Consider the following 12,086-nt stretch of genomic DNA (forward strand, 5'->3'; position numbering starts at 1 on the left):
GTGGTGGAGTTTTTGACCCTGGTTGGTGGCCTGTCATGGTGGCCATCCTATTAGGGAGGCATCATCTACCAGTCAATCCCATGTTAACGTGGCACTGGGGTCAATAGCTGGTCAGAAGTTACATGAGTGCGCCTGCGCTACTCCAGAAATCTTCCTTCCCAGACACTTGGTAACACTTGGAGCCATAATTCCTAACTTCGCATTAACCTCCGTGGACCCTGTCAAGAGTTAGTCCCATTAATTCTTTTCTCTTGATGTGTTTTACAGATAGCTCCCTTGTTTTTGTTTATTTTCTACAGGCTAACTACCACCATGTGATTTCTGAAGATAGTTTAAAGAAGGACCCTAAAGTAATTGAAAGAATACTTTATGATCTCATCATGAGTTTCACTGCTCATGGCTAGCTACTACCTAACAAAAGCAACAGCCTCAAAGCACACCTGAAGCCTCCCTCTTTCCAGCTACAAAGCTTTCCCACTCCTCACCTGCTTTTGAGTCTCTGGCAAGCACAGGTGAAGGTGCCAGACCCCTTTGAGTAGCAAGTTCTGGATAAACAGGCTTTCTTTGTTCTCATTCTACACAATAAAGGACCAGCCAAAACATAATGTTCGGTGTTTTGGGTCATACAGTAATTGTACCAACTACTCAACTCCACCATCTTAGCCTAAAAGCAGCCATTGACAATATGAACCGACTTGACTGCATTCCCTTAAAACTTTGGGTGGCTTTTTTTTTTTTTTTTGGTACTGGGGAGTGAATCCAGGGACCCTTAATCACTGAACCACATCCCCAGTCCTTTTTTTGTTTTTTGTTTTGTATTTTATTTAGAGACAGGGTCCCACTGAGTTACTCAGGGCCTCACTAAATTGCTGAGACTGGCTTTAAACTCACGATCCTCCTACCTCAGCCTCCTCAGCCCCAGGGATTACAGGCATGCACCACCATGCCGGGCTTATTTGTAAGAACAGGTTGTGCTTTCGAATTGGTGTATGGGACTTGGTTTGCTGAACCTGTGAGATATGGGAAATGAAAAACCCCCAAAATCGTGTGGCCTGGGAAGAGGGAGTGAGGAAGAAGGCAACACATTGATAACATTGATCCTTTCCCAATACATCCTTTTCCAGTGACAGGACAATCCCTAGAAAGGAAGCAAACACCACCCAGTGGCAAGACAATCCCCAGGAAGGAGATATCTATCAAGCCTAGAATGGCAGTCTCTGGGCAGAAGCCAAAGCATTGATCCTTCCCCAAATAAATCTTTTCCCAGTGACAGTACAATGGGACCTTGGAGGGAAAGAGATAAGTACTGAACGCTGACCCCAGACCCTCCATTCTTCTCCAAGTAAAAATATTGCCCAGTAAAAACTAATTTCAAATTCTCACAAACCTGCTTCCTGAGGGCCCAAACTGACACATTCTGTCAACAATTAAGTCAACTCTCAGTGGAACATATATAAGCTCAGAATCCCTCTCTGGCCATAGGCTCATTTTCTATCAGGAAAGTGGGTCCACCAGAAGCATGACTCCGCCGCTGAATAAAGGCTGTGCTGATCTGTGAGGTCTGCACCCAGCTCGGTCGTTTTGTGCTAACAGAACTGGTCTTCAGCTCTGCTGCTTCTCTTGAAAGTCGGAATCTGTCCCACTTCCCCACCCCAATCTGAAATGGGGATTGGCTTCCTCTTGGTGAGTGGAGGCTGGCCACTGCAATCCCCACCCTGACAGGTGCCCAAGAAGATGGGGCAGAGGTTGCCCACCCAAGTCTAACACAGGCTAACTAAATCTGCATGTGTATATCACCTGCCATTATCACCTCCTGCCTCTTCTCCTTAAAAAAGTTCTGCTGGTTTCCAGGTTTTTCAGAGATGGGACTTCATCTTCCTTCAGAGCCGGCTTTGAATGAAACCTCTTTTCCTACCAATTTGTCTGAATGTTTCTGGAGCAGTGAGCTTTATGGCCTAACCTCTTCCTCCCGGGCAGGATCTGTGGCTGACTCTGATAAGGATGTCTCTGTAAATTCTGCTTCCAGAGAAAGTATTGATGCTTTTCTTTTGTAAAGGAGGGTTTCATTTCTAAAGCACTTTCCCATCTGTTAGGTAACTTTGTTCCTGGCAGATTAGGGGCCCCTTGAGGTCAAGGTTCTGTTTTATTCATTTTTCTCTTCACTATGGGCTTAATTAGCTTTGTGCAGGACATACAGAAGAGGTTTTTTTTTTTTTTTTTTTTTTTTTTGGCGGGTGGGGGGGGGTGGATACTGAGGATTGAACTCAGGGGCACTTGACCACTGAGCCACATCCCCAGCCCTATTTGGTATTTTATTTAGAGATAGGGTCTCACACAGTTGCTTAGCACCTCACTATGCTGAGCTGGCTCTGAACTCAGGATCCTCCTGCCTCAGACTTCCAAGCCGCTGGGATTATAGGAGTGAGCCACTACGTCCAGCCACAGTAGAGTTTTAATGGATGTTAAAATAAATCAACTAAGGGGCTGGGGTTCTGGCTCAGTAGGTAGAGTGCTTGCCTTGCATACACAAGGCCCTGGGTTCAAACCCAGCACCAAAAAAAAAAAAAAGAAGATGCTTATCAACTAGACCTGTAGTTTCTGGAATCCAAGGTAGCTGTAGAAGAGAGGAACTCAGAAGGAAAAAAAAGTTAAAGAGGCCTCCTTCATCATGACATCCAAGAAGATATGTGGAATGGCACATGACCTGAACTTCCTGGAGGCTCTTGTTATTACTGTTAAAAGAGATGTTTCTGTCGCTCTCTCAACAGTTCAGCTTTATCTATTACTTGCTTACTATTCACCAATCCCAAAGAAAGAATTTGGGGCCAGGCATGGTGGTGAACGCCTGTAATCCCAGCAATTTTTGAAGTGGAGGCAGGAGAATCTCAAGTTTGAGGCCAGCTTCAGCAACTAAGTGAGACCCTAAGCAGCTCAGAGAGACCCTGTTTCAAAATAAATAAATAAAAAGGATTAGGGATGTGGCTCAGTGGTTAAGCATTCCTGAGTTCAATCCCCAATACCTAAAATAAAGAACAAATGAATTTAGAGGACTTAACGGAGAGAGGGGACATTTTATTACTCACTCCTCAGCAAAAGACAGGGATACAATGGAAATCCACACCACGCCTACAAATGGGTAATATACAGGATAGGTTGCACGTCCAGTCTGCAAGTGGATTTCCTCAGATGTTTTATGAATGATTTTTTTTTTTTTTTTACTTTTCAACCAGGGTCACTCTGCTTTTGGTTCTCACCTGAAGATTGAAGATAAGGGAAGTGGTCAGCTCCCCCTCTCTATTTCCTTCATGACCACATTCTTTAGAGTCCAGGTCCTGATTAGTGTTTAACCCAACATAGAACCCAGGGCTTTGCCCATGTTGGGCAAGTGCTCTACCACTGAGCTGCATTCCCAACTGCCGCAGTCCGGCTGCAGCAAAATAACCGGGGGTGGGGGGGTGGGGGGGTGGTGACGAGCAACTTGTGTACATTGATACATCAGGAGTGGGAGCTGTTTATTGTAGGACAGGAGGGGTATATATACATTACACACAGCTTATCTTAATTAACATAAACTAGATACAGCAGTCAACCAATAAGGAATCTCCACACTTAATGGCTCGCTGGCGTTACTTCACAAACCACTCCCTCTGGCAAAATGCCAGGTGCCATCTTGATTTGTTTACAGACCCTAACACCCAACCCTGTCATCTTGCCACTTTGTGAAGTTGAAGGAAGGCCTCTACCTGAGATGAACTCTCTCCCATGGTAATTTATTATTATTATTTGCTTGTACTGGGAGTTGACCCTAGGCGTGCTCAGACACTGAGCCACATCTCTAGCCCTTTTTATCTTTTATTTTGAGACAGGATCTTGCTAAGTTGCTTAGGGTCTCATTAAGTTGCTGAGGCTGACTTTGAACTTGCGATCCTCCAGCCTCAGCCTCCTGAATTGCTGGGATTACAGGACTGGGATTATGGTTGTGTGCCCGCACCTGGCTTAGAGTTGTAGTTGTAGTTATCCTGTCTAGCCACACTAACAAATGCAATGTCTTTATCTCACATTCTCTCATTCTCCCAATTTTTAAGGGTAAAATCACACAAAATCGTGAATTCAAAAAGGTAAACAAGAGTGTACAATATACAGTAAACCTTCCTCCCATCTCCGTGCTGCAGTCTGCCCCTTCCCATCCCCCCAGAGTAACTGGTTTCCAGTTCCTAAGTGTCCTCAGCAGTTCCCTTTTATCAGTGATTTCACTTTCGATCATTTTGGTTATAACCATGATCTGAAAATAAGAAATGGAAATTTCCAGAAATAAACAATTCATAAGGGTTATTTTGCCAACACTGGCCACAAACCTCTAGACCCTCCTGCCTCAGCCAGATTGCTGGGATTACGGGTACATGACATTGAGCTAGTTCAATTCACACTTTAAATTGCACACCAATCTGAGTAGTATGATATGGTCTCATGTTGTCCTACTCTGTCCTGTCCACGATGTGTATCAGTCCTTTGACCACTGTGTCTCGACTGTACATGTTACCCACCCATTAGTCATTTATTAGTAGCTGTCTCAGTTGTCTGATTGATGGCTTCAATTTACAATGCTTGTGTTCAAGTAATCCTTATTTTACTTAATAATGGCCCAAAAATACAAGAATAGTGATGCTGGCAATCTGGTTATGCTAGAGGGAGACTGTAAAGTGCTTCTTTTTATGAGAAAAGTTGTGAGTTTTCAACTCAATAAGGAAAGAAAATGTCATGTTGAGATCTACTATAAATTGTTGCTAATCTCTTACTATATTTAATTTAATTCCATTAAATTAATTTAATTTAATGAAACTACCATAGGTATGTATATATAGGAGAAAACAGTATGTGTATAAATACACATGCATATAATTTATTTATTTATTTGACACTGGGGGTTGAATGCAAGGTCTCATGCATGCAAACTCACACTTTGCCACTGAGCTATACCTCCAATCCAAAACAAAGTGTACAAAAGGTTCATCACTATTCTTTCTTTCAGGCGTCTACTGGGAGTCTTGGAATGTATCTCTCATGGACAAGGACAGGGACTACTATCTGCGTGTTTACTCTTTTTTTGGTACCAGGGATTAAATTCAGGGGTAATGGACCAATGAGCCACATCTACATTGCTATTTTTCTCATTTTATTTAGAGACAGGGTCTGGCTGAGTTACTTAGGGCCTCTCTAAATTGTTGAGGCTGGCTTTGAACTCTCTATCCTTCTGCCTCAGCTTCCTGAGCTGCTGGGATTACAGGCATGCACCACCATGCCCAGCTGTGTGTTTACTTGTATAGAAATGATAAAACATCTTGCCCCCTGTTTTGTGCCTTATATTCATTTTCACTTTAAACATTACTTCCTCAAGCCGGGCATGATGGCGCATGCCTGTAATCCCAGCAGCTTGGGAGGCTGGGGCAGGAGGATTGTGAGTTCAAGGTTAGCCTTGGAATCTTAGCGAGGCATCTAAGCAACTCAGAGAGATACCCTGTCTCTAAACAAAAATATTAAAAAGGGCTGGAGATGTGGCTCGGTGGTTAAGCACTCCTGGGTTCAAAAAACAAAAAAACAAACATATAACTCAAAATTGGTTCATTTCAGTTCCTAAAGAATTTCCCTGTTCTTGTTAACCAGTGATGCTATTCCTCCTAGGGTGGCTATTACAAATAGTAATAAAATGAATGGTCTTGTACAGAAATTGTTACATACCGAAGCAAACACACCCATAAGAATGAATTCTTAGAAGCGAAATTGCTGGTTAAAGAGTTTGAGAACTTTAATTTGGGGTAGATATTTAGCTTCTCCATTTTAAAATGCAGTGTGAAGTTAAATGCTGAGGTAGGCGGGTGAAGAACTGTATGAATACAGACCCAGGAGAATTTAACTTCTATTAGGTGGAAACAACCTACACAAACTTCCTTTACAAGACAGTTTGGATTCCTATACAATAGGCTTTCAACCAATGTGTGGAATTCACTGAAATGCAGGGTGCCAAGGAAATCTTAAGTGCTTTGTGAGCTGAAGAGCAGCACATCAGGAGCCTCCAGCTGCCAAGGCAGACCAGCCTCAGTCTCCCCCTCTCCTGGTCCCTAGCATGCTCCCTTACCCTCCTACCTACAGCTTCCCCTTCCATGGCCCTCCTGCCTCCACGCCCTTCTCTCCTGGTGGAGCCCTGTGTATCATCACAACTGCTTGTCAAAACCTTCAGTTCTCACCGTCTGTACTTCTCTTCCTTTTATTCTAAATCCTCTGTGGTGGACCTCCTCCTTCCTCTGGGTTACTGAATGATGCTGGAGAAATCCCAGCCTTGGGAGATCAGGTCGCCAGGTTCAGCTGGCCCCATGGTATGGCTCAATGGTCCTTCCTAGACAGCTCCTTTCCCTCTGCCCTCCTTCCCTCTGGCCACAGTATCCATTTTGTTGGCTGGGGCAAACCCCTCTGTGTGGACGGGGGTCTTCCTCCTCATTTCCTCAGGGCCCCTGTCTGCTATCCCTTTTCAACTACTTCCTCTTTGTTCATTCTTTCTTCTTTCTTTCTTCTCAGTTTATAAACTGGCATCTAGTAGATGTTCAATATATCTTTTTCTTATATATAAAATCAAACTTCTTCAGAAATAATTTACAAATAAAATGCACATTTGAATATAAAGCTCAAGGGTGCATTATTTATTTATTTATTTTAGTACTGGAGATTGAACCCAGAGGCACTTGTTATGATTTAGATAGAAGGTGTTCCTAAATGCTCATGTGGGAGAAAATGAAAGAAATGAAATGATCAGATTATGAGATCTTTAACCAAATCAATGGACTAATCCACTGATAGATTAATTGGATGGTAACTGTGGAATTCACTGAAATGCAGGGTGCCAAGGTAGATCTGGTATGGCTGGAGGAAGGTCACTGGGGACTTTGGGATTTATATTTTGTTCCTGGTGAGCTGGGCGCTCTCTCTTGTTTTTTTCTCTCTCTCTCTCCCTCTATCTCTCTTTCTGTTTTCTGGTGGCCATGTACTTTCCTCAGCCATATCCGCCATGATGTTCTGCTTCACCTTAGGCCTAGAACTATGGAATTGGCCCACCATGGACTGAACCTCTAAACCTGTAAGTCAATTAAACTTTTCCTCTTCTATCAGATTTTTGTCAGATATATTGGTCACAGTGATACAAAGCTAACTAAAACACTGAGGTATATTCTCAGTTCTTTTTCTTTATTTCTCTTTTTTTCACCAGAGCTTTATAGTTACACATTGTCGTTGGGTTCATCCCGACAAACTCATACATGCGTGGAAATTGATTTCAGTTCACAATCCCCCACATTTTTCCTCCCTCTGTTTTTTATTTTTGAGACTAAGTTGCCAAGCCTGGCCTAGAACTTGCAATCATTCTACCTCAGCCTCCCAAGTAGCTGGGATTATTGGCATGTGCCACCATGCCATGCCTAGTAAGTTTTTTTTTTGTGCGTGTGTGTGTGTGTGTGTACCTTTTTTTTAAAAAACTCTAATTTGTTATACATGATAGAAGAATGCAATTCATTTAATATTACACATATAGAGCACAATTTTTCAAGTCACTGATTATACACAAAGAATTTTCACACCATTCGTGTGCCTAGTAAATTTTGACAAATATATATTCCCATGTAACCACAACTTCATTCAACACATAGAACTTTCCCATTACCCTAGAAAGATGCTCTCTGTCCTTTTATTGTCGATCTACAAACCTCCCTTCCTAGGCAGCCACTGATCTGATTTCATTTTTTTAGTTGTGTCTGTTTTATAATTTTTAAAATATATATCTTTTTTAGTTGTAGATGGACACAATGCCTTTATTATTTATTTATTTTTATGTGGTGCCTCACACATGCTAGGCAAGTGCTCTACTGCAGAGCCACAACCCCAGCCCCTGTTTTATAATTTTATAGAAATGGAATCATAAATATGTTCTCTTTTGTGTTTACCTTCTTTCAGACAACCTAATGTTTCTGAGATTTTTCCATGATGTTGCAAAGATTACCTTTTTTTTGTTGTTGTTGTTTTTTTTTTTTTTGGTACTAGGGATTGAATCCAGGAGTGCTTAGCCCCTGAGCCACATCCACAGCTTTTTTTTTTTTTTTTTTGATGGTGCTGGGGATTGAATCCAGCACCTTGTGCATGCAAGGCAAGCACTCTACAAACTGAGCTATATCCTCAGCCTCTCAGCTCTTTTTTATATTTTATTTAAAGACAGGATCTCACTGAGTTGCTTAGGGCCTTATTAAGTTGCTGAGGCTGACTCTGAACTCAGGAACCTCCTGCCTGAGCCTCCCAAGCCACTGGGATTACAGTTGTACACCATCTTGCCCAGCCCTAAAATTTTTTTGAGATAGCATCTAACTAAGTAGCCCAGGCTGTCCTTAAAGACGTGACCTTCCTATCTCAGCCTCCCCAGTAGCTGGGATTACAGGTGTTGTGTCACTGTGCCTGATTGATTTTGTCTTTAATGTTGGTCATGACTCTTACTCAAGGGCATGATCCTTAATTCTACTGCATAGCCTTTCAAGGTTTCTAAGTGATTCCTAAGGTCTCTCCAGTCAGCCTGGGCATATCCAACATATTTGAGCACTATGCACCTTCTAGGAGCCCCTTGTATCTCTCAGTTCTGCAGAAGCAACTCTCTGTTGGGATTCTTGGGATCTCACCGAGAGATGTACTCATTCACAGCCAGACTTCAGCCAAAGACTGAAGGGGCCCCCTGTGGACTCCTGAGTACCTCTCCTCTACCCAGTTTTCTCCAAAATCCCAAGCACCACCATCTAAACCTGCCTCACAAGTTTCAGGCTACTAAGACTCCTGACCTCTGTTCTCCACATCCTCAGCTCTGCAAGACTGTACCTCTTCACTTGAGGTTCACTCCCTGGTTGTGCTTCTGAGCATGCCCCTAGATGGTGCTCATCTCATGTGTTTCCCTACTCTCTAGGATCGTAGTCCAGTGCTTCCTGTTGCCCAGTGCCTGAAAAAAATTACTATGTGCATTTTGTCCAGTTTTATAGTTGTTCAGGGAAAGAGGGAAAGCTTTTTGTTGTTGTTTTGGTTTTTGGTGGTGCTGGAGATTGAACCCAGGGCCTTGTGCATGCTAGGCAAGCACTCTACCATCTGAGCTATATCCCCAGCCTAAGAGGGCAGGTGTGATACCAATTACTCCATCACAGTATCAGTAAATCTGAGAGCAATTTTTAAAAATCACTAAGGTGAGTCAGATTAAAGGAACAGTAAAGTATTTAAAGATAATGTCATATCAAAAGTTGAAGAAAGTAGAGATATTTGTTAAGAAGATCCAGGTCGGTGGCAACAGGCATTTGCATACCGAAGCGTCATTGCTGCCCAGGGTAGAACTAAGGCCAATGAAGGGTAATAGTAGCACCACAAGTGTCAGCCTAAAGATGCCGTGCTGGTGGCAAACCAGAGGCGGGGTCACTGTTTATTGGGGATTTTTGCATCTCTGTGGCCAAAAGAGAAGTTCCAAGGCAATTCCACGGAGCTTTGTGAGAAAAGCGTGGGCTTTGAATTTAGTCAGGTTTGAGTTGGGTTCCAAATTTGACCACTTACTGGCAAGATACTTAACTTCTCTGTGCCTCAATGTCTTCATCTCTGGAAAACAATGAGCCTACCTATTGCTAGGGGTAGTTATAAGGATCATAATGAAAAGTCCTAGCATCTAACCGCCTGATGTTCCTATAAATATCTGGTACCCAAGTTGAGTGCATCCTTGGGGACTGGAGTTGGCTGACTACCTATATGTCAGCTTTCTTCCACTAATTTCTCCAATCTTCTATACCTGCCCAACCTGTTTAAAATAATAAGGAGTGGGCCTGGGGAGCCAGGTACGGTGGTGCATGCCTGTAATCCCAGTGGCTCAGTAGGCTGAGGCAGGAGGATCACAGGTTTGAAGCCAGCCTCAGCAACTTAATGAGACTGTAAGCAACCTATTGAGACCCTGTCTCAAATTAAAAAATAAAAAGGGTAGGGGATATGGCCCATGGTTAAATACCCCTAGGTTCAATCCCTGGTATAAATAAATAAATAAATAAATAAATAAATAAATAAATAAATAAATAAATAAATGGGGTGGAGGTGCTAAACTTCCTCACCATAATAGAGGTCTCACCCAACCTTTGTTTCAAAGAGATATTCCACAGCCTCCCACATCTCTACCTCAAAAATATGCTGTATACATTTGCAAGATTGCACTTACTATATTATCCTAATCTTTTAAACTATTTTTAAATTATTAAAATGCAGAGAATACAAGTAAGAACAGTGCCCAGTGCCATCCCAAAGGAAATCATTTTAATTTTCTTGTGTATTTTCCCAAGAAGGATTTCACATGTGGGCAAGCTTGTGCTCATGCTTATGAGCAGACACACATGTGTATTTTGTTGTTGTTGTTGTTATTGCATAATGGGACTTTGCTCTAGGAATTGTGGACATTGCGTTTTCTACTTCATGTTCCTGTACATCTTTTCCGATGGCATATGAAGCAGTGCCTCATTCTTTTTTTTTTTTTGGTACCAGGGATTAAACTCATGGGCACTTGACCACTGAGCCACATCCCCAGCCCTATTTTGTATTTTATTTAGAGACAGGTTCTCATTGAGTTGCTTAGGCCTCGGTTTTGCTGAGATTGACTTCGAACTCGCGGTTCTCCTGCCTCAGCCTCCCAAACTGCTGGGATTACAGGCGTGTGCCACCACACCAGGCTACCACTGGGCTGTTACATTTTAATTGTGTGTCCAGGTCTGTGCTTTCAACCTAACGAGGTGGACATAGGCTGTATTTTATTCTTGATTGTACCTCTGGCACTAGGCCTTGTCCTTAGCACTCTGTAAAAATAGTGAACTGAGTTCCAGTCCTACAAGGGCCTAGCCAATACCCCCTGCAGAGAGGTTACCAGCAAAGAAGAATGTCCTTGATCCTTGACCTTTGCCTCCCTCTGACTTGACTGGCAGGTTAGCTCCCCGAGGCAGCTCACCCTCCATTTGAATCTCGGATTCAAATCTGATCTCAGAAGAGCCCTCTCCTGGGGATCACAGCCCCCCCCCCCCCCCCCCCCCCCCCCCCCCCCCATCCTGAGTCAGCCCCTCCCACTAGGGAACTGTGCTCAGAGCACTCTGGGCCGTCATGTCCTCTTGACACACAGATTCCAGGCAGAGGAGGCAGCTCCTTTCCCCTGAAGTCAAGGCCCTGGCACAGCTGCCCCCCTGGGAAGCATTTGCTGAAGCTCCCCAGGCCTTTCTCAGCATGAATATTTTATGCTTCTGCAGTAAATGGGATTGTTGACACCAGCATGGGAGTTATTACAGTGCCACACTGCTGCACACTGGCAAGGAACTTGGGGGTGACCGAGGGTGGGTTTTCTCATCTCTTCTGGTCCTATGCAGAAATCAGGTCCCTCATCTGTACAGTCAACCTTCCCCAAGCAGTGTGTCAGGGTGACTATCACAGTGTTCCTGCTTGCTGGCCTTCAGGGTGCTTCAAAATGTCACCTTAAAATTCTGCTTTGTCATCTGAGTCCCTGCCTCTGCTTTTCTCCTAAGGCCTTTGAGGGCCTTACCTCTGAGATCCTCTCAATTGGCCTCCATATTTTTAGAGAAGGGGAAGTGAGACCTGGGGAGAGGAAGGGCCCTGGGGAGAGGAGGGACTGGGTAGCAGGTAGGAAAGCTCACTTAGGAATCCTGAATCATGGCAGAGGACTGGTCCACTCAACTGACCTCACCCAGAAAGTTTAGCTAGTCCTGTCACTGCTGCCAGCTCCCCCTCCCCTGAGTCCAGATTAATGAGAAGGATAACAGCTTTATAAAATTTATAAACAATATATGTAAATTGAGGCAATTTACATATATTCATTGATTTTATAATTCAACAAGCCTATGAAGTATATTCCTTATTTTAAAGGTGGGAAAACTGAGGCCTAGAGAAGTTGAGTGCTGGGCCCAAATTCACACAGAACTGAGACTCAAGCTGAGGCTCTCTGGCTTCAGAGTCCACATCATTCCCTCTCTATCACCATTCTTAACTTCTGC

The sequence above is a fragment of the Marmota monax genome, unplaced genomic scaffold (genome assembly GCF_021218885.2).
Source record: "Marmota monax isolate L192 unplaced genomic scaffold, Marmota_monax_Labrador192_F-V1.1 WCK01_AAM20220418_F8-fsc00015, whole genome shotgun sequence".
Lineage (NCBI taxonomy): Eukaryota > Metazoa > Chordata > Mammalia > Rodentia > Sciuridae > Marmota > Marmota monax.